This window comes from Nycticebus coucang, chromosome 20 (assembly GCF_027406575.1).
Source record: "Nycticebus coucang isolate mNycCou1 chromosome 20, mNycCou1.pri, whole genome shotgun sequence".
Taxonomy (NCBI): domain Eukaryota; kingdom Metazoa; phylum Chordata; class Mammalia; order Primates; family Lorisidae; genus Nycticebus; species Nycticebus coucang.
Genome location: NC_069799.1, coordinates 60,619,413 through 60,642,781, shown reverse-complemented (window position 1 = coordinate 60,642,781; position 23,369 = coordinate 60,619,413). Strand labels below are relative to the sequence as shown.

At 45.6% G+C, this 23,369-nt stretch overlaps 1 pseudogene; it reads right to left on the bottom strand.

Moving 5' to 3' along the window:
- LOC128572631 (proteasome subunit alpha type-3-like) overlaps positions 1-23,138 on the bottom strand; it is a 33,730-nt pseudogene extending 10,592 nt beyond the window's left edge.
- Between the last annotated feature and the right edge of the window lie 231 nt (positions 23,139-23,369).

Genomic DNA, 23,369 nt, shown 5'->3' with positions numbered 1-23,369 from the left:
TTGGTTGTAGTTCTCATTGTTGTTTGGCAGGCCCAGGCTGGATTCAAACCCACCAGCCTCGGTGTATGTGGCTGGCACCCTAGCTACTGAGCTATAGGCGCTGAGCCATACAGGATATATAAACTCTTTTTTTTCTTTCTTCCCGTCAAGCTTTTGATATATAAACTCTTATACGTGGTACTTTCCAAATACGATGGGTAAAAGATCAACCAAGTACATTTAAAAGTGTAATTCCTTCTCTCCCTTTCTCTCCCTCTCTTGTTTTCCGATTTCTAGTCTTTGGATCTTATTTGCTGAGTGCTATGATGTCTGCACAGCGTATTGGAGTAGCTTCACACATAAATCAAAACTTTCCATTTCGTTAGTCATATTTATTACCCTCATTTTCATGTCCGTTGTTTGTATGTTCTTGGAATTTGGATACATATCCCTAAGCTTCTGTTGGTTAATAATGAACGGGGCCTCCTCTGTCACCATACATTTTATCTAACGAAGACCCGCAAAGCTAAAATTGCAGGCAGTCAACAAACCTGGGGGAGGGGTGGGGTGGGGTTGAGTACACAGATGGGCACATTCCAGTCTGACCCACCGAGGGTCAGTCCTGTTTCCTACTTCAACCTTTTATGCCATTTGCACATTGGAAATGATGGTGGGCCTGGTGCGGGAACACAGCTCCAATTATAAAGGAACCAAAGAGAAACGGAGAGTCTCCAAGGATCGCCGGGGCCCAAGTGCCCCCAATCCCATCTCTGAATTTAGAGCTGCTTCTCCAGTTTCCAGATCAGCTGGTGGTGAGTATTTGGTGGGAGGAAGTCACCTGGCTGAGGAGACTGAGGACCAGCTGAGAAACGTGTTTCCCACTCACCTCCCAGCTTCTGCCCACTGTCCTCTGCCATAGCTGTGTCCTAACTCCACCTTCCTAAAACCAGAGACGTGAACCCTGGGGCATAAAATCCCACCTTGAAAGTTTCATAAGATGGCAGCAACCTCCACGGCACCAAAAGGACACAGGACATTACCGACATCACTGAACGCAAGAATTTGGAACATTTTATAATCACCAAGGTAATGCTTGCTGTGCAAAAACTCAACATGTTCTTCAGCATGAAGAACAAAAAGTTAAAGTTGCACTTAACACATCTCCTTCTCCCATAGGACTCCACTGGGGGAAGTTTGGGGTGACTCATCCCACAGTATTTTGGGGCATTTACACACACACACACACACACTCATGTGCACACACACAGTACATAGTCTTAAAAACCTAAACGGTATACCAATTATACCACTCTGCTATTTCAGTTTTCATTGAACGATACACTTTGGAGCTCATTTTATATCATTATGCATAGATCTACTTCATTCTCTTTAGAAGCTGCATAATATCCCAGACAGGCCATAATTTATTTGGCTTTTCTTCCAGTATAGACCCTTAAGTTATTTGTTGCATGTTGATATTGCCAGTAAAGGAGCAAGGGACATCCTTGCACATAATTTTGTCTACATCTGCTAGAATTTCTGCAGGATGGATTCCAGGAAGAATCCCTGGGTCATTGGATACCTGCATTTTCGTTTGGATAGAACCACATAGCAATGTGTGATTACCTTTTCTTTTTTGATCTTTTGATTTTCACTCACAAAAGAAAATCATAGACATTTCAAGCCGGGAGAGCTCATGCCAGAGTTGGGAGATGACAAAGCTCTACTGAGCGTGACTGTCCCTCACACTGTCCCTCATTTGGTATCCTTCATCTGTTTATCAAAAGCCCATAGTGGCCTGGTGCCCATAGCTCAGTGAGTAGGGCCAGCCACATACACCAAAGCTGGTGGGTTCGAGACTGGCCTGGGCCTGCTAAACAACAATGACAACTGCAACCAAAAAATAGCTGGGCGCTGTGGCGGGTACTTGTAGTCCCAGCTACTCAGGAGGCTGAGGCAAGAGAATCGCTTAAGCCCAAGAGGTTGAGGTTGCTGTGAGCTGTGACACCATGGCACTCTACCAAGGGTGACAAAGTGAGACTCTGTCTCAAAAAAAGAAAAAAGGCAGTAGCATCCTGTATTAGTTATCTATCACTACAGACAACAGCATTTTAAAACAAGACGTTTTACTATCTCACAGTTTCTGTAGGTCAGGAATTTGGGAGTGGCTTAACTGGGTGGGTTGGGCTTTCAGTCTCTCAAACTGACACTCAAGGTGTCAGCAGAGTCTGCAGTCCTCTGAGTCCCAAGGATCAGCATCCATGCTTGTGTGGCTGGTCTGCAGGCCGTCACCAAGTGGGGCTCCCCCAAAGAGCTGCTCATGACAGGGCTTTCCACAGAGCAAGTAATCTGGAAAGTGACAGAGAGACCAGCACAGCCTTTTGTGAACTTACTCCAGGAGTGGCACGCTTCACTTCTGCTGTAATTCTACTGGTCACGCAGACTGACTCTGGTGCGTTATGGGAAGGACAGCAGAAGCTGTGAACACGGGAGGTGAGGTTTGTCAGCAGCCATCAAAGCTGGCTGCCAGAGACCCACAACGTCACCACAGCCAAGATGTCCCCCACACACTTCCAACCACTCCCTTCTCCCCTGGGTAGAACCCCCTCAGTTGGTTGTGAGGAATCTGGAGTACAGAAGAACACAGGGACTGGAGTCAGCCACCCCACTCCTTAGAGACAGCACCCCTCAGAAAAGGCACTTGTGGACAAGCTTTGGAAAGTCATTTGTGTTTTATCCATACCCCCCAGGAGAAAGTAAATGATAAATGTTGTCATATATTTAGGTTAACAGTAGATCTTTCCGCCTTGCCTAAGAATTTTTCTTCATCTTGGATAAACGAAGCTTACCATTTAAGACTCTTCTCCAATTTTCTCAAATGTACTACACGTTTTCGCAAAAGTTCTCAGCCTGGTACTATAGTTTTTAATAGTTTTCCAAACATAACTAAATAATTTTTTTTTGAATGGCAAAGAACTGCTAATCTTGTAAAGAAGCCTTTACTTTGAGGTGGGAGGAATTGGGAAGATGTGGATAAAGGCAATAGTGTTACTGATACTAATGGGCTCAGAGTTTGTTTTTTTGAGACAGAGTCTCATTTTATCACCCTTGGTAGAGTGCTGTGGTGTCACAGCTCACAGCAACCTCCAACTCTTGGGCTTAGGCGATTCTCTTGCCTCAGCCTCCCAAATAACTGGGACTACAGACGCCCGCCACAATGCCTGGCTATTTTTTATTACAGTTTGGCCAGGGCTGGCTTTGAACCCACTATCCTTGGTAGATGGGGCTGGCCTCCTATTCACTGAGCCACAGGCACCGACCAGGCTCAGAGTTTTATAGAGATCATCTCATTTAATGTCCATCACAATCCACTGGGGGTGGGGGCAGGCATTATTATTCTTTATTTGCCAGGTGAGGAAACTAGTGCTTAAAAAGATCACGTAAAATCTAAGTGGCCAAGCCAGGACAGAAGCCAGATCTGTCTGAATGTAGCCTTTACTTCTAACCACTACATGGTTAGTAGCAAATCCTATAACAAAAGAATAGAAATTAGTTCTTCAAGAAAGGCTAAAAGGAGAAACTCCAAAGACGACCAAAAGGTTTAGAATCCTCAAAGATGGAAAAAATCATCATTTTAATCCCCAGGAATCGACTGTGTCCCAACGACTTTCCCCATATTGATAAAGAAATTTATGAAAACATGTCATTATAAATAATGCTGGATTCTTTTTTGCAGTTTGAGGACAGGTGCATTATTATCTTGACACAAATACAAGGAATGAAGCATCAGACTGTGTGACAACCGTTCAGAGTGAGCAATAATCTGGCTACATAAAATCTGAGTAGTCCCATGTGCTGACTCTCAGTCTTTGTGGGTTGGTTCAATTCAACATAATCCTCCCTGCATTTACACCCCCCAGGTATCTGAGACCGTACCTCATCTCCTAGGATATTGAGTTCCACATTTATTCTAGTCCTGCTCAATTTCTAAACCTAATAATAACTACTATGACTGATAACCAACTGTGTACAAGGCACAGCTTTGGGCATCTACACTACAGGATATAATTTTATCAGTGTAATATTTACCAACAGATGAGGAAACCAAGTGATTAAATAACTTTCCAAAGTCAAGGCTAGGAGGACCAGCAGTCAACCTTAGAGCTATCTGACTCTAAAACCTGTGATCTATGTGCCACACCAGTGTGCCTCCTGTAAAGGATTGGATGTGAAAAGTCTGGAAAGTACATTTTTCGGCAGGATTGACACCTCATTTTGAGCAGTGATGAATTAGCGTCTCTCTCCTCTCTTTTCTCTCCCTCTCTGCCCTCCAGCATCCAGTTGCCTTTGATTATCTACCTTTAGTATTTTCTTTGTAACTTTAAGAATTTTTAAGACATTTGAAATCATGCTATAGAAATGAAGGTCTTGTAAGAGTACGATTGGAGAAAATGGTAGGAGAGCTAAGTCATCAAAACAGACATGGCGTTATAAACATATAAAATCCAAAGGAGCACGTTCCAGCATTCACATTGTGAGCAGATATAGCATCAGGATCCCAGGATGGGAATACAGACCAGCTTACAAGAGATCATTCATGGGCATGCTGAACAATCTATAAATATACTTTGTTAAGTGATACTTTTACATTTTTTGACATCACATTTGGGATATACTATTCCACTATCTTCAGACTAACAGACAGGAAATATAAAATCAACTTTGTTAAAAAAGAAAAACACCAACAGAGATCATGACAAGCATTACAATGGATATCATGCTCAAAATTTAAAAAAAATGAAACCAACAAGTGAACATGCAACCATGTAGATTTTTCTCCTATTAATGCCAATAGCAGTGATTCTATTTCAACAAAGCAATGCTATCTGGCGTATGACCTGCTAATTCCTGTTTGATGAGTTTTGTAGCTTTGCTAGTATTTAATGTATTTTGATCTTGTCATTATATAAGAGCTACAAGCAAAAGTTTACATCTTGGTTTTAAATATTTAAATATAGGTATTATCAGAAATCTTTCCATTGCAAGTAGCAAAAACTCAAACCAGACTGGTTGTGGTCACCCCGCATAGCCCTCACATCCTAGCCCCAATTAGTGTTTTGGCTCAAAATTTTGCAGCCATCTCTTTACCTAAATCTCACAACTAAACATTGTGATTCTGTCCTCAGCCCTCTTTCCTTCTTTCCCTATGGCCTTTCATTTGGGAAAACTCATCCATTCAGGGCCCTGTAATTATTGTGAAATGACTCTCCAGTCTCTGTATCACCATCCACCATCTCTTCAAACCCACATTTCTGATTGCCCAACGGTCATCCTTTCCTCCTGGGTAACATACCCCGAGGCAGATTTGTCATTGATGCTTCTGCCTACCCCCAAAAAAACCTGCCCCAGCCAAGCCCTGGGAGGGGCCCTAGCTTTGTGTTCATGGGTCAAATCTCTTCTTTCTTTCTTCTTCCTTCCTTCCTTTTTTCCTCTCTTTTTAATTTTTTTGGTTGCAAAAATAGATACTTTAACTACAATAGGTTCAGACCCCTGTCTCTTTCATCTGGGATTTTTTTGTCCATCATATCTCTGCTGACACAGGTAGCCTTGGAATGGCTGTGCCCTTTGGGGTTCCAGCTAAGGGGAAGTTGGGTCGGGGGTGCGTCCTATTGGGTTTGGCGGGCTCTATCTTTGTGTTTTACACTCACTTCTGTGTCTGGTCATTCCTAGCCATCCTGCTGTGGGGATGTCTTCTGGGAATTTCCTTACTGTATATCTGGCTGATACACAGACAGGAAATATCAGGTGGATTGCCTGAGCTTAGCAGTTCGAGACCAGCTTGAGTAAGAAGAGCAAAACCCGTCTCTAAAAAATAGATGGGCATTGCGGTGGCGCCTACAGTCCCAGTTACCTGGGAGGCTGAGGCAAGAGGATTGCTTGAGCCCAAGGGTTTGAGGTTGCTGTGAGCTGCGATACCACAGCACTCTACTGGGGACAACAAAGTGAGATGCTGTCTCAAAAAAAAAAAAACCAAAGATCCTCTCCTGTCAGGAGCCCTACAGTATGGCAGAGATCACTTTAGATGTGTTACCTTTATTTTTTTGACAGCAACATGTGAAACAGAATCATCCTAAAATCCGTGTTTATAGGATGCAAACTAGTAGAACTGCAAACAGCAAACACGTCTATAACAGCTCGTGGATGAAAAAGGCTATACTTTTAGCATACTGATCGAGAAACTGCACAGTAAGCTGTAAATAAACTGTAAGGTAAAATAATAAGCTATATCTATGACATAACAATATTGTTGTCTCACGTCGACCTATGTTACATAAATGCAGAGGACATGTTTTCCCCAGTTTTCAAATAAGACCCAAGGAAGGTGTCCAAGCCTAACTGACATGATACCAAGTCCCCTGCTGTCTCATGGGATGGAGGAAAGCGCAGGCCCTAGCTAGCCAGGCCACCAATCCTGATCTCAGGTCCTCTGATTAGACCACCTGGGAGACAGTGCCAAGCTCACACCACATTGCCTGCTGTGCTCACCGTGACTGATCATGCCATGCAGCACGCACAGACGCGACGTAGCAAATGATGCTACAGTCCCAGGTGGCATCCCTGCTGCTCTAGGGGCACTGCCCATCAGCCAGCGTGGCTGCCTGCCTCCCACGTGTGGTGGCATTCCTCCTTGACGTGTGACTTAGGGAAATGTATTTCTCCTTCTTTTTTTTTTTTTTTTATTAAATCATAGCTGTGTACATTAGTGCAATCAAGGGATACAATGTGCTGGTTTCATATACAATCTGAAATATTCTCATCAAACTGTTCAACGTAGCCTTCATGGCATTTTCTTAGTTATTGTATGTAGACATTTGTATTCTGCCTTTAGTAAGTTTCGCCTGTACCCATTCTAAGATGCACCGGTGTGGCCCCACCCATTACCCTCCCTCCACCCTAACCTCCCCCCTCCCTCCCCTCCCTTGGCCCTTTCCCCATATTCTTGTGCTATAGTTGGGTTATAGCCTTCATATGAAAGCTGTAAATTAGCTTCATATAAATTAGCTTCATGAGTACATTGGATAATTTTTTCCCATTCTTGAGATACTTTGCTAACTTCTTGTTATAAAATATTACTCTCCTCCAGGGAAGTGAAAGAATAGTAGAAGAACAGCTGTAAACTCTTCATCGAAGCCCAAACAACTATTAACATTTTATTACATTGGCTCTCTCTCCCCACTTCTCTCTCTCCCTCTCCACTCCCCTCCCCCATTTGATACTAAGTTGCAGACACTGGGATATTTCACATTAAAACTTCTAGCAAATGGCTTGGCGTCTGTGGCTCAAGTGGCTAAGGCACCAGCCACATACACCTGAGCTGGCAGGTTCGAATCCAGCCCAGGCCTGCCAAACAATGATGGCTGCAACCAAAAAATAGCCGGGCATTGTGGCAGGTGCCTGTAGTCCCAGCTATGTGGGAGGTGGAGGCAGGAGAATTGCTTAAGCCCAGGAGTTGGAGGTTGCTCTGCGCTGTGATGCCACAGTACTCTACCCAGGGGGACAGCTTGAGGCTCTGTCTCAAAAAAAAAAAAAAGAAGAAGAAAATAATTTTCCTCCTTCTTGACTAAGCCTTGAACTGAAATTCTCAGGCCTGGGTAGAACCTAACGGGCCTGGTGTCCCCTTCCATGCAGGGGGAGGCTGCTCCCTCCCACAGTAACACCAGAAGGAGAGAGAATGGGGCAAGAGGAGGCTGTTTGGGAGCACTGAAGTTTGCATAGCAAGAACTTTCTGCGCTGAGATCCTTCTGAATTCTGGAGTATCTGGTCCTTCCTCCAAGGTGTAGCTAACGCTCTGCAAAATGATTTCTGCATTACCTTTGTGGAAGGCTGGACACTTGTGTTTCAATAATGTATCCCTTTGCTTTCTTTTCCAAGGGCGCATATTCCTGTTTGCCACCTCTGACTCCTGCCTCAACCCGCTCTGTGCCACTGAACACACAGAAGCTGCAAGTAACAGCGATAAAAAGGAATGAAGCGTGGAGAAGTATGCTATGACCGGCCTCGCACACGTTTGAAGACAGACACAAAGACTGAATGTGATACCATTTACACGGAATGTCCAGAATAGGCAAATCTATAGAGAAATAAAACAGATTCGTAGTTTCCAGGGCCTGGGGGAAGGGAGGAAAGGGCAGGAGGTGACTGCTGATGGGCACAGGACGGGGATGCCCATCTTCTGGGGGTGATGAAAATGTTCTAAAATCTATTGTGATGAGGGTTGCACAGCCCTGCGAATTTACTAGAAAACACTGAACTCTGCACTGTAAATGGGTGAATTTATGGTACGTGAATTCTATCTCGGCAAAGCTATTACACACAGAAACTCCTCTGGGTAAAGAGAAGGAAGGAAAGGAAGAAGTTGGTGGTAAGAGGTAATGAACGTGGAGACAGAGAAATCAGAGAAAGGGAATTTTTGAAGCAATAGAAAAAAGTTTTCTTATAAAAATAGGGCTTTTCACCCAATTTCAAAGAAAAGTTGTTTCTAAAGTATGTTCTAGAAACTGCAAGAACCAGCTGGAGAGGGAAAAAGAAAGAAAATCCCAGATCCATGCTGTAAAAGTAGGAAACAGACAAAGGGCACGGCCGGCGGCAAAGTCACACACACCAAAGTGAGCAGCCGGACTCTGGGAAGCAGAGCGGAAGCTGCAGCCAGGGACGAGGATACCGGAGAATAACTTTGAAACAAAAGTTAAATGGGACCGGGAGTCTGCTTTCTTTCTCCTGGCTGCTTCTTTTTCTCCCACACACACCTCTGCACCCTTCCCTTTCCCCTCCCACTCTATCAGTGTCCTAATTCCAGCCCTGACCCACCTGCCCACCAGGGACCACAAAGTGATCTTCTGGAGAGCTGGTCTCCCTAGCTCTGATGGATAAGCAGAGGACATCGCAGCCTCAGGGACAAACAGAGCGGGTTCCCAGTGGCCGCGGGGCTGGCGGGAGCTTCCACCTCTGCCAGCACCCACTGCCTGACCAGGGGCCTCGACAGAAGGCCGGGGAGCCGAGCACACTCCCTGACGCCCGACCCTGAGCAACTTGCAAGAGCAGGCGGCTTCTAGGAGCTTCCCTTTCCTCCTCCGCCACACAGCTGGCCAGTGCTTGAGACTGTGAGTCAGGAAGTCCCCAACCCTTTTTTTCAGCTATGACATGTGGTCTGAGGCAAATCCTTTAAACCCAGGGCCCACTTCCCATTCTGTAGTCAGGCAGCAACTTTTCCTTCTTGGTGGCTCGGGGTGGTAGACATTACTGTCTCCGGTGTTAGAAACCCCATCCTCCAACTCTGAAACGTGAGCTGGGAAGCCAAAGTGTCCTGGTTTCCAAAGTCTACAAGTCACCAAGGGAGTCCCTGGTTTAGAGTCTATCTCTAAGTCTCTTGATTGGTCTTATAAATAGACCCCACATGGTTGTCAAGGGGACGTTCTGACAGCACTTGATAAACAGCTTTGAGGAAGAGCATCAGGCTGCCAGAGGTGACAAGGTCATCTGCTAAGACTTTTTATTTTTTTTTAAGAAACTCTAAATTGGCCAGGCATGGTGGCTCATGACTATAATCCTAGCACTCTGGGAAGTTGAGGTGGGAGGATCCCTTGAGCTCAGAAGTTCAAGACCAGCCTGAGCATCCATGAGACCCTGACTCTACTAAACACAGAAAAACTAGCCAGGTGAAGTGGCAGGTGCCTGTAGTCCCAGCTGCTGGGGAGGCTGAGGCAAGACAATTGCTTGAGCCCAGGAGTCTGAGGCTGCTATGAGCTAGGATGAGGCCATGGCACTCTACCCAGGGCAACAGAGTGAGACTCTGTCATACACACACACACAAAAAACCCCTCTAATAGTGCAAATTTGCTGTTTAAAACTAAAAATCTGCCAGGAAGCAAGGTGCCCTGGCTTTATAAAAACTTTTGAGAGTCTAGGAAGGTCCAGGGTGTTTTATTTGCTTGGGTTGACAAGTTTCTAAGCAGGTCTATAATGACTCATTGCCAAGACTGGGGTGACTTCACTTACCTTTGTTCAGCTATGGGCACAGCAACTCCTTTGGGGACTAACAGTGACCAGCATGGCTTTGTAAGTGGGATTTGCATTTCCAGAACTATGCACCAATCAGACCCACTAAGGTACGTGAATGAAAAAAAATTTTTTTTAAGTAATTACCACCATCCCACTCCTATTCCACCAACCTTCCACCAAGTTCAAGGGGTAAGTTCAAAAAGGCACAAAGGAATAATTTCCTGGAGTATGATACCACTAGAGAGCCACCCAAGTATTGGGTATCTAATTGCCTATGGTTCCGTGCTAATCACTGCATAAAGAGAATTGCATAGAACTGATTTCATTCTCTCTCTGGCTGTCAAAACCTTACAAGGTAAGGTAGACATCACTCACCTCAACAAACAGGTTTGGCACATGATGACAGCAGATAGGAACTTCAAACTTCCCCGTGACTTGACACTGAAGCATTTATCTGGTCCGTGTGGAGCATATTAGGGTGGAGAGACAGAAAGTACTTGCCTGGCAGGAGTAGCTGTCAGGTTTCCTGGGGACACCCAAGCTCAAGTGTGGATTGAAAATGCACCCACCAGTCCCCCAGCAGGTACAGAAGGGTACAGGGAAGTAGGCTGCAGACAGGAGGCTGGGGGGTAAACAGCCTGGCTGGAGTGGGAGAAGGCAGAGGGCAAATAGCAAGTTGCGGCCACCAGAGAACTGAGAGGCTGAGATGGCCCCACAGAGGAGACTACCTGGACAGAGCAGAGAGCAGCTGCTCTGAGCCCCGCCCAGGCCTCCAGCCTACTGTCTCAGGCCTTCCACAGAGCTGACACAATAGGGAGGTTCTAGAAAACCTTGTGTTTGGTGGAAGTGGGCAAACAGAGGGGCAAAAGCATTTGGACTGGAAAGCAAGGAGTGAGGTCAGGAAGGCATGTTCTGCCCAGAGGGAGGGCTGACCAGTGACAGCCTCAAAGGTGCACAGGAGAAGGATTCCTTAGATCTGCTCTCCAGGAGGAGCAGGCCTCAGGGAAGGTCTTGGCATTTCTGGGGGTCCATCAGAGAGCTAGATTGGTGCCGAGCGGCTGACTTCGCTTTATTACAGTCAGGCCTCGTAAAATGAATTGGGGTAAGGAGTAAAACCTGACTCAGCATCACCCAGCCTCAAAAATAAAAGCAAATTCTGTCATTAAAAAGCCATAACAGGGGGTGGCGCCTGTGGCAAGGAGTAGGGCACCAGCCCCATAGGCCCAGGGTGGCAGGTTCAAGCCTGGCCCCGGCCAAAACTGCAAAAAAACAACAACCACAAAAAGCCATCACAGGATGGCGCCTGTGGCTCAAGGAGTAGGCACTGGCTCCATATGCCAGAGGTAGTGGTCCCCGGCCAAAAACTGCAAAAAAGAAAAAAGCCATCACAGGCGGCACCCATAGTTCGGTCGGTAGGGCACTGGCCACATACATCAGAGCTGGCGGGTTCGAATCCAGCCTAGGCCTGCCAAACAACAATAACAACTACAACCAAAAAAAAATAGCCGGGCGTTGTGGCGGGCGCCTGTAGTCCCAGCTACTTGGGAGGCTAAGACAAGAGAATTGCTTAAGCTCAAGAATTTGAGGTTGCTGTGAGCTGTGATGCCACAGCACTCTACCCAGGGCAACAGCTTGAGACTCTGTCTCAATTTAAAAAACAAAAAAAGCCATCACAATAGCCGGGCGTAGCACTCTGGGAGGCTGAGGTGGGTGGATTTCGTGAGCTCAGGAAATCAGCCTAAGCAAGAAACTCTACCTCTATTAAAAGTAGAAAAATTAGCCAGGCATTACACCAAGCCCAGCTACTTGGGAGGCTGAAGCAAGTGGGTCACTGGTACCCAGACGCTTGAGGTTGCTGTGAGCTAGGATGATACCACCACACTCTACCCCAGGGCAACAGAGTGAGACTCTGTCTCAAAAGAAAAAAAAAAAAAGCCATCACAAAAACAACTCTTTTTAGATGCGTAGGAGAGTTAAGGCCACAGGGCAAACTGCTGTCCCCAAATTGGATACAGAGAATCACAACTGACCGTGGCAGAAACCCAAGAGCAGAAGTTGGAAAACCTAAGTGGTGATTGACTCTGTGCTGGAACTCAGTCTGGACACATCTCGGACATAAACGCTCCAGGGATCCAGTCACGGGGGGATCCCTGTGCTTTGATGAATTCACAGTGAATCCTGCAGAAAAATCTCCCCATGCTTCCACCAGGTAGAGGGGAAAAAGACCATTTTGAAATAGGGCAGAGCACTCTGTCCCTAGCAAAGTCTGCCATCAGGGGAAGCTAGTTAGCCAGAGGCTAACCTACCCCGGGGGAAGGGAAAAACCCAACTCCAGCCCCCTCTAGCTACCCTGTACCCTCTAAAGGTGGGATGACACCCAAATTGAGAAACACTGGTTCACCGTCCAGGACACAGGTTCACCAAAGACTAAGACCTTCCCCTCCGCCTTACCACCACCACATTACCAAAGGCCCATTTCCCCCAGTTCATTTTACATCATGTTCACCTTTCAACAAAACATTACAAGGCAAACTAAAAGACAAAACATAAAACAAAACAAATCTTTGGTGTAAAGAGACAGAACATAACGTCTGAACCAGAGTCAGATATAGCAGGGATATTGGCGTCAACAGACCCGAAATTGATTGAAACAACCAGGAGTAACATGCTAAGGGCACTAACAGAAAAAACAGATGACATACAAGATCAGATGGCAGCGTAGGCAGGAGAGATGGAAATTCTATGAAACTGCCCAGAAGAAATGCTGGAGGCCAAAACTACAGTAACAGAAATGAGGAGTGTCCTTGATGGACTCATGAGTAGGCAATCGCTGAGCTTGTGGATATGACATTAGAACCCTCCCACACTGAAAAAGCAAAGAGAAAAAAAGAAAGAGTCATCCTGTGTCCTGGCCTATGACTATGAGCTTTCCAAACCATTTTATTTAATTTCATTTATTTTTTGAGACAGTCTTACTCCACCACCCTGGCTAGAGTCACAGCTCACTGTGACTCTAAACTCCTGGGCTCAGGTATTCTCCTGTCTCAGCCTCCCGAGTAGCCTCATCACAACTCACAGCAACCTCAAACTCCTGGGCTCAAGTGATCCTCCTGCCTTAGCCTCCCGAGTAGCCAGGACTACAGGCACCCACCATAACATCAGCCCAGAGCACAGCAAGCTTTAAGGGGAGTTTTCGTGTTTATCAGGGCTGACTTTTTTTTTTTTTAGACAGAGTCTCACTTTATCACCCTTGGTAGAGTGCCATGGTGTCACAGCTCACAGCAACCTCCAACTCCTGGGCTTAGGCAATTCTCTTGCCTCAGCCTCCAGAGTAGCTGGGACTACAGGCGCCCACCACAACGTCCGGCTATTTTTTTGTTGCAGTTTGGCCAGGGCCGGGTTCAAACCCACCACCCTCGATATATGGGGCCTGCACCCTACCCACTGAGCCATAGGTGCCTCCCAGGGCTGACTTTTTTAATAATAAGAATGTATTTCATATGTTATATGTGCAATTAAAAATGAATTTTAAGAGAATGGGGAAAGGGAATAAAAACATCTATTTTCATGAGACAGACAAATAAAGAGCTAGAACTGACTGAGAGACGGTATGTTGGGAAGGATGGGACTTCCTCCAAAAGGATTGGACTTCCTCCAAAAGTCCTCTCTCTGCCTTCTACTTCCAGAATCGGCTAGCTATTTGATACTCGAGTCTCGTATGTGTCTGTTAGCTGAGTGGCCCCGGCGACCTGGTCCCACTACTGCTATCCCCAGCCGCTCAGACTGAGGAATACACACACCTATGGACAATTATTCTGGGAAGTAAATAGCCAAGAACTCACTGAAGCGCGAGCATCTGTAGTTCAAAAACGCAATGTCAGATCTTTTATCTTGGCCTCCCTCCAAGGCAGTTTCATTGAGCAAAGAACACACAACACCACATTCTTACACAACTCAACCTTAGTGGGTCCGTGGTATCTGTGGTTTTAAGACAGAGACTCTGAAACATTTTGAGTTCGCTGACTTGGTATCTTTGAACAAGCCGCGTCTTCTGGGCCTAAGAACTCACAGACACAGAAAATAACATGGGGTCAGACTGAAAAAAACAAACAAAAATAAATAAGGGGGCTCGGGAGAAGAAACCTGGAAATAAGAAATAATGGCATGTCAGGTTAAGTATTTTTCTCAGAAGTTTCACCTTCATACTTTACTGTTTCCTCTTTTTTTCCCCCCAGATAAGAGGTTCAAATGGTAAAGCCCAAAAAAGCCCTTCATCCCCAGAGAATGCCTGGCATGAAATATCGACCACAGGAACTTTTATTTTCTTTAGAGAGAACCAAAATAATATTCTTCATCTTGGTCCAGCTAATAAGAACGTTTAAAAAATATTTTGCTGGGAAAGATCACAGACACAGGTGCACAGGCCAAACACCATCACGCTCATTAATTTAATGAAGGGGGACTTCGTACAGTGGTTCATATTCAGGGACCAAGTACACTTAAAATGGTATTATGGTCTTGATTTTATTGAAATTATAATAAGAGGGCAGCACTGGTAGCTCAGCGGGTAGGGCATCAGCCACTTACACCAAAGCTGGTGGGTTCAAACCCAGCCTGGGCCAGCAAAAACAAAAATGACAACTGCAACAGCAACAAAACAAATAGCCAGGCATTGTGGTGGGCACCTCTAATTCCAGCTACTTGGGAGGCTGAGGCAAGAGAATCACTTAAGCCCAAGAGTTGAGGTTGCTGTGAGTTGTGATGCCACAGCGCTCGATCGAGGGCGACATAGTGAGACTCTGTCTCACAAAAAAGAAAAATTAAGGGGCGGTGCCTGTGGCTCAAGGAGTAGGGCACTGGCCCCATATACTAGGGATGGCGGGTTCAAGCCCAGCCCTGGCCTAAACTGAAAAAGAAAAAAAAAAAAAGAAGAAAAATTATAATAAGAAAATATGAGCAGATGTTAAATTTTATGTCTTCTTGTAACAACTGGAAAAACATGTTCAGTACATACTTACAATGTACCAACGGTGACCTCCCATTTGTAAGTTCCTGGTAAATGAAATAAAACCCAAGCAAAAATTTATTGTTTTAGCATTGAATATAGATAAGAGACATAACCACACATATGTGTATGTATTGTGATACATTATTATATATTTCTGTGTTTGAAGTTTTTCATAATAAAAAATTGGGTAAAATCCTGTTGCTTCTTTGCATCATTCTTTATAAACACCTTGTTCAGACCTTCTCGGCTTCTAACAGCTTCCCAGCAGGTTCCTCTGACTTGTTCTGACTCCCCTGTGCTGCCCACTCTAATTATAGCAGTCAAGTGACTCTCCCAAAACAAAGCTTTTATCTTGCCCCTCCCCTACCAGATCTCCTCCTGGCTCACACAGAAAGTCCACACTCCCCTGCCTGGCTTTCCAGCAGCATCCAGACCCTCCCTCCGCTACTTCTCTGTGACCCCTGGGCTGGCCATCCCACTAGTGCTTGATTTTTCTTTTGCACTTCTGCCCAGAAATACTCTTCCCTGTGGTCTTTGCTTGTCTAAATTTGACCTGTCCATGTTCCATCCAGAGTCTTTTTTTTTTTTTTGAGACAGAGTCTCATTATGTCGTCCTCGGTAGAGAGTGCCCGTGGCGTCACAGCTCACAGTAACCTCAAACTCCTGGGCTTAAGCGATTCTCTTGCCTCAGCCTCCTGGGTAGCTGGGATTACATGCACCAGCCACAATGCCCAGCTATTTTTTTGTTGCACTTGTTGTTCAGCTGGCCCAGGCCAGGTTCGAACCCGCCAGCCTCTGTATATGTAGCTGGCGCCCTACCCACTGAGCTATGGCCGCCACCAGAATGTTGGGATTAGAGGTGTGAGCCACCTCGCCCAGTGGGGATTGCAATTTTAAATAGTTTAATCAGGCAGGCTTCATGGAGAGGGAACACTTGAAGAAAGACTTAAAAGAGGTAAGAGAGCTGGTACTAAAGATAGTGGAGGTGCTGGGCATGGCGGCTCACGCCTGTAATCCCAGCGCTTGGGACACCAAGCTACGTGGATTGCCTGAGTTCATAGGTTATAGACCAGCCTCAGCCAGAGTGAGATTCTGTCTCTAAAAATAGCTGGGTGTTGTGGCAGGTGCCTGTACTCCCAGCTACTGGGAAGGCTAAGGCAAGAGAATTGCTTAGGCCCAGGAGTTTGAGGTTGCTGTGAACTATGATGCCATGGCACTCTACCAAGGGTGACAAAGTGAGACTCTGTCTCAAAATAAAAAAAGAAAAGAAAGAAAGAAATATTCCATTCCAAACCTCTAATGCAGGCTTGGCATCTGTAGCTCAAAAGGCTAAGGCACCAGCCACATACATCAGAGCTGGTGGGTTTGAATGCAGCCCAGGGCCTGCCAAATAACAATGACAACGACAACCAAAAAATAGCCGGGCATTGTGGCAGGCACCTGTACTCCCAGCTACTTGGCAAGCTGAGGCAAGAGACTCGCTTAAGCCCAGGAGTTGGAGGTTGCTGTGATGCTACACCCAGGGTTACAGTTTGAGGTTCTGTCTCTAAATAAATAAATAAACAAGCCTCTGATGGAAAACAGTTAAGTCAATGGGTAGAATAAAGAAGAAGGGAAGAGGCAGAGAAGGACGGAGGGAACTCCAAGGTCTTTCAGAGCAATGGGCGACCCACCCGTGGGGATCCTGGCAGCAGTAAGTTCAGCTTCGTTTTCCCCAGAACCCCAGGAGGCCTCCATGCTGGAAGGCAATCTGCTTCATGGCAAGTCTCTGAAAAGCGAAAACAACAGGGCATTGTACAGGGCGGGGATCTGTGCATTTTAACCTAAAAACACAAGCGATAAATCATGTTTACCACCCAATGGAAATCATTATGGAGAGGGAGAGACAGATAAAACATAAAAATGAAGAAACAAAACCAGGATCTCATCTGCCCTGGTGCTGGTTTATTATCATCCGGCTAGGCACACACTTTAAAAACCACGACAAGCAAAGTCACCCAACCGGAAACACCTTGTCACCTTAATTAGATTGAAATATTCTCTTGGCCATAATAGAGAAACTATGATTTTTCTAACTAGAAAGAAAAAGGAAAAACCACTTTTTTCTTCAGGATTTACATTTCTTAACACAGATTAAGGCAGGCAGGTTTTTCTTTACCCGGACAGTTTCTCTTTACCTTTTTTTTTGTTTTGTTTTGTTTTTTTTTTGGTCTTCTGCGGAACATAATTACTTCAGGGTAATTCTAGCCAAAAGTAGAGAGAGCTGTTCACTCATCTGTCCCTCCGTTTGGGGCTCTGGGCTGTGTGCTGAGAGTATAGTGGTGCTCAAGACAGTCAAGATCCCTGCCTTCAGCAAGCTTATGGTCTAGGGAGAGACATAGGCTTTAAAAGAGTAATGTCACAAATAAATGTTTATATTATAGTTACAGGAATATACAAAAGAAGTTTAGAGAGACTTGGTCTAGTCATGGGGTGAAGGCACAGTGGGTCAGGCTTCCTTTCTTAGAGACTGGGTCTTGCTCTGTCATCCAGACTGGACTGCAGTAGTGAGATCATAGCTCACTGCAGCCTTGACCTTCCAGACTCATGTAATCCTCCTGCCTCAGCCGCCTGAGCAGCTGGAACTACAGGCATGCACCACCACACTCAGCTGATTTTTCTATTTTGTGTATACATAAGGTCTCACTGTGTTTCCCAGGCTTGTCTCAAACTCCTGGCCTCAAGGGGTCCTCCCACTTTGGCTTCACAAAGCACTGGGATTATAGGTATGAGCCACTGCACTTGGCCAGGAAATTGCTTTGATTGCTGTGTGGGGGAGAGATAGGAATGGGCAAATCCAATGAACCCTGAAGAGAAGAAGCAACATTTAAGTTAAGTCATATAGATAAAGCAGGGTTTAGTTATTTGGGGAGGAACAAAGGGCATTCCAAATGAAAGGAATGTCATTAGCAAAAAAGTAAAGATGAAAGTCAAGGACATTCAGTGACTTAATCATCTTGACTAGAGCATAGGTAATGCCAAGGGGAAAGGGACATAAATTGAGCATGGCAAGGGCAAGGTGACTGGGACAGATCACAGACGGTCTGTAATAACAGGGCAAGGACCCTACATACCGCTAAGGAGGAGAACGCGATGGTTTCTTTGAGCAGGTGGCAGTGGGTTGGCTGCTGGAGAGAATGCCCATAGGACAGAGAGCCCTTGGGAAGAAATTCTTAGAACCCCAAATCAGAAGAGGTGGTGGAGATTCAAGAGGCATATCCAAGGTCTGATCAACAGGACTCACCAACTGCTCAGACCTGCAGAGAGAAAGGAGGGGTGGAATGGAACGTCACAGTTCTGCCCAAGTAATAAAGTACAGAGCAATGATCCTGACCAGGACAGGGGGCTCAGGAAGAGGAGGGAAATCTGGGTTTATTTCAGAGAGAAGTAGGAAGGCAGAAGACAGGGAAGACAAAGTACAAGTTAGACAAGTCGAATGGGAGGTTCGCATAGCAAGCACATCCAGGTAGAGCCCAGCAGGGGGCTCTGATTTATGGGTCTGGGGCCCAGAAGTTTGGGTCCAAAATACAGACCTGGAGGCCCGGCGCGATGCCTCACACCTGTAATCCTAACTATCTGGGAGGCAGAGGCAGGTGGATTGCTAGAGCTCAGGAATTCAAAAGCAGCCTGAGCCAGAGCAAGACCCCGTCTCTATTAAAAGTACAAAAAAACTAAGGCAAGAGGATTGCTTGAGCCCAAGAGTTGGAGGTTGCTGTGAGCTATGATGTCACCATGGCACTCTACCTAGGGCTATAACTTGAGATGCTGTCAAAAAAAAAAAAAAAAAGTCAGTGCCCGTAGCACTGTGGCTGGCTATGTGCCCGTAGCCAGCCACATACACCAAGGGTGGCAGGTTCAAACCCGGCCCAGGCCAGCTAGACAGCAATGACAACTGCAACAAAAATAGCCAGGCATATTAGCAGGCACCTGTAGTCCCAGCTACCTGGGAGGCTGAGGCAGGAGAATTGCTTAAGCCCAAGAGTTTGAGGTTGCTGTGAGCTGTGACGCCACGGCACTCTACCCAGGGCGACATAGTGCGACTCTGTCTTAAGAAAATAAATAAACTAGTTAAAGAAAAAAAAACATGCATATATATTTGGGAGTCACAATTATAGCTATAATGTTCTCAGTCTTTCGGATTTCAAAATTTATTAATAGCAATATTATTCCCATAAAAGGGCACTTTGCATGTTTAATTTTTTTGTACGTTAAATACTACCATCTACTATCACCACCATTTCACAAAGGAGCAGACATTGTAATTCCCTAAACTATCACAGCCATCATCCTAGGAGAAAGATGTTTACATCCAACAGCCTTAGGCTTATGAATGACCCCCTCCCTCATCTCCATATCTCTCATTTTACTGCAAACCTGAGAAACTTGTGTCCCACTGATCAATTTGTTTGCCTCTAACCACCAAGGACAGGAGATGTGGAGGCAGCTGAAACCATGAGATACGAGGAAGAACCTTGGCAAAGGACTGGGTTTTGGTGTGTGTAATGTGTCCTTTTTTGCACAAAGTTTTTTTTTTTGTTTGTTTGTTTTGTTTTTTTGAGACAGAGTCTCACTCTGTTGCCCTGGCTAGAGTGCTGTGGTGTCACAGCTCACAGCAAATGGCTAGAGTGCTGTGGTGTCACAGCAATCTCCAGCTCTTGGGGCTCAAGAGATCCTCTTGAGCCTCAGCCTCCTGAGTAGCTAAGACTACAAGGACTCACCACACTGCTCAGCTAAGTTTTCTAATTTTAGTAGAGACAGGGTCTTGCTCTTGCTCAGGCTGGTCTCAATCTCTTTTTTTTTTTTTTTGAGACAGAGCCTCAAGCTGTCACCCTGGGTAGAGTGCGGTGGCATCACAGCTCACAGCAACCTCCAACTCCTGGGCTTAAGCAATTCTCCTGCCTCTGCCTCCCAAGTAGCTGGGACTACAGGCCCCTGCCACAATGTCTGGCTACTTTTTTTTTTTTTTTTTTTTTTGGTTGCAGCCGTCATTGTTGTTTGGCAGGCCCAGGCTGGATTCGAACCCGCCAGCTCAGGTGTATGTGGCTGGCGTCTTAGCTGCTTGAGCCTGGTCTCAAACTCTTAAGCTTGGGTGATCCACCACCTCAGCCTTCCTCCCAGAGTGCTAGGATTGCAGGTTTGAGTCATCATGCCTGAACTTTTGTACAAATTTTTGAGGGAAAAAATAAGAATGCACATTATACGTGGGTGGAACTAATTCTGTATCTATAAAAATGTTTTTAGGGCGGTGCCTGTGGCTCAATCGGTAAGGCGCCGGCCCCATATACCGAGGGTGGCGGGTTCAAACCCAGCCCCGGCCAAACTGCAACCAAAAAATAGCTGGGCGTTGTGGTGGGCGCCTGTAGTCCCAGCTACTCGGGAGGCTGAGGCAAGAGAATCGCTTAAGCCCAGGAGTTGGAGGTTTCTGTGAGCTGTGTGAGGCCACAGCACTCTACCAAGGGTCATAAAGTGAGACTCTGTCTCTACAAAAAAAAAAAAAAAATGTTTTTAATTCTATAAAATATGGAATTTATGCTTATGCATTAAGAGTGTAACTCTTTCTTGTACTATAATATGTTAAAAAGTGCTAAAATTCCTTTATAATACTAAAACAAATATCTAAATATAAACAAGTAAAAATTCGAATTAAAAAATTTAACAAAATATTCCTTCCCTGAAACTTTGGACAAAAAAAAAGATGGGTGTTCATTTATACATGGGAGCACATTATACACTGGGAAAATATGGTACTTATTTATTTAGTTATTTAGTTATTTTGAGACAGAGCCTCAAAGCTGTTACCCTGGGTAGAGTGCTGTGGCATCACAGCTCACAGCAACCTCCAATTCCTGGGCTCAAGCGATTCTCCTGCCTCCGCCTCCCAAGTAGCTGGGGTTATAGGCACCCACCACAACGCCCAGCTATTTTTTGGTTGCAGGTCATTGTTGTTTGGCGGGCCGGAGCTGGATTCAAACCTGCCAGCTCAGGTGTATGTGGCTGGCGCCTTAGCCGCTTGAGCCACAGGTGCCGAGCTGAAAATACGGTATTTAGAGTTCACGGGAAGAAGGGAACCTCAGAACATCACCATCTATCAGGGTAGAGAGGAAGAAGCAGTGAGGAAATCAGTAAAAAAGAAGAACAACAACAACAACAAAAAACAGAAATAAAAAGAATTCTTCCACCTTTCGACTGCAATCTGACAAAGTCTTACTCACATCCTTGCTTTGGTGGAGAAGGGATTTTGATCCGGGTGGCAAGGAGGTAGCCAAGTGACCACAGCCACCAGAGGAAAGATTTGCAGCAAAACCACGGACTGGAAGAACAGTCGGCAAACCACAGCCAGATCTGTCCCTCCTGCTGCCTGGTTTTTGTGTAACGCGTGGGCTGAAAACACTTTTTTATCTTTAAATGATCGGAAAAAAATTCAAAAGAAGAACGCTATTTCATGACATGAGAAAGATGTTTGAAATTCAAATTTTCGCATCCATAAATAGTTTTGTTGGAGTGGCAGTCACCCCTCAGTCGTTTCCATATTGCCTGTGGCTTCTTTCAGGCTACGAGACAGAGTTGAGTCATCGTAAAAGAGACTGTGTGGTTCACTGAGTCTAAAATATTTACAATCTGGCCATTTACAGAAAAAAAAAATCTGCCAAGCCTCAAACTGGAAGCTGGAGAGGAGGGAGCGGGCTTGTAAAAAACCCAGGAAAGGAGCAATGAGGGACAACTATGGAGGGCAACACCTTCCCACCTTCCTCCAAGACAGAGCTCAGAGAACCGTCCCTCTGCAAAGGAGGCCCCTTGGTGCCATGTTGTTCAGTGGCCCAGGGGGGAGAGGCTGGCAAACCGTGGCACCTGTGGGCATGTCACTTACAGATGCACATTTAGATTTGTATTATGGTTTTTGTTTCATTTTTGCATGTGTGTGCTTCCCTATTAACTTTGAAAGTGTCCCTTGAAGCAAAAATGTCCTCTGCCACTGAGAGCTGAACTTCCCTCCCCAGTCCTAGGGAACTGATCACTGGGGCAGAGTGACATTTTCCTACAATGCTGCTCATTCTTTTGCTCCTGAAATTGCAAACTCCGGGATCAAATGGTACAGTTTGCACATATCAAGGAGGGGAGGGAATGCCCCCCAGAGGTGCCCTGAAACAAAGGCAACAAATAACTTCCAAACCCTGTCATACAATCTGGACCCACCACAGGGCAGATGGAACTCTGGATTGTTTGATTCTATCAGCAGAACAGAGGAAGGAAATGTTTTAAAATGAGATTATGCTATTTTCCCCAGTTCTTATTATGAAACCTTCCTGAAATGAACTTTAAATATTGGCCGCTCCTTTTATGGGGATGAATGGGATCCAGCAGTCAGCAGCATTGCAGGAAGTGGCTCCGCTGTGGAAAGTGCAGGGAAGCAGAGGTTGGGATGAATCGTGGGTCCCCATGGGGATTCTTTGGCTGGGTGAAAACAATCAAGCTCTAAAACACAGCTGCCCATGTTGTAAAGGAACACGGTGTCTTTAAAAAGCTTTGTGCCCCATATGCACATTAATTAAAGGGTCATTTTCCAGTAATTGTAATGAATTACAGTTTTTCTGTATCCTTCACCCTCAATGAGAAAATGATTGACAGCTAATTATTGTTTAGAGAAGAAAAAAAGTATCCTGGAAGTTATGAAAATTTCTCTAGAATAAAACCGTGCAGTAATCCCATATAATGCTAAGCTTGCTAGACAGAATTTTCCAAAGGAAGCTGTTTGTATCCTTCAGCCCCAAATCTTGCTGAATAATTAAAAATGCCTGCCTCACTCAAGTCCTCTAGCCAAACAACTGTCCAAGCAGGATGATACGGTGACCTCTGCATTCATTCACGTATCTCCTTTCCCTGGGATCTTTCCCCACGTACCTTGCAATACTGGGGTTTCTTCTGACCCTCCGAGTGTGAGACCCGACTGCTCACCGGACATGGCCTCCAGGAAGTCTTGGAATTCCTGAAATTGAATGATCTTCCCACCCTCCTCCCAGTCATCACCATCTCTATGAACGGCAGCAACATCCATCTGCTCGTCGAGCCAGAGCCCAGGATCCAGCTCCAATCCTTCTCTTTCTCCCAGCTCCTACATCTTCTCTCACAGCTGACAGTTCCCCTCCATACCCACCGCAGCTACCACGGCCCAGCCTCCTAGGGAGACTCTCCTTTCTTCTGAGCGCACAGCCACTGCCAGACCATTCCCTACTCAAAATGAATGACTTCTGGAGGAGTGAATGGGACTGTATCATCGCCTTGCTCG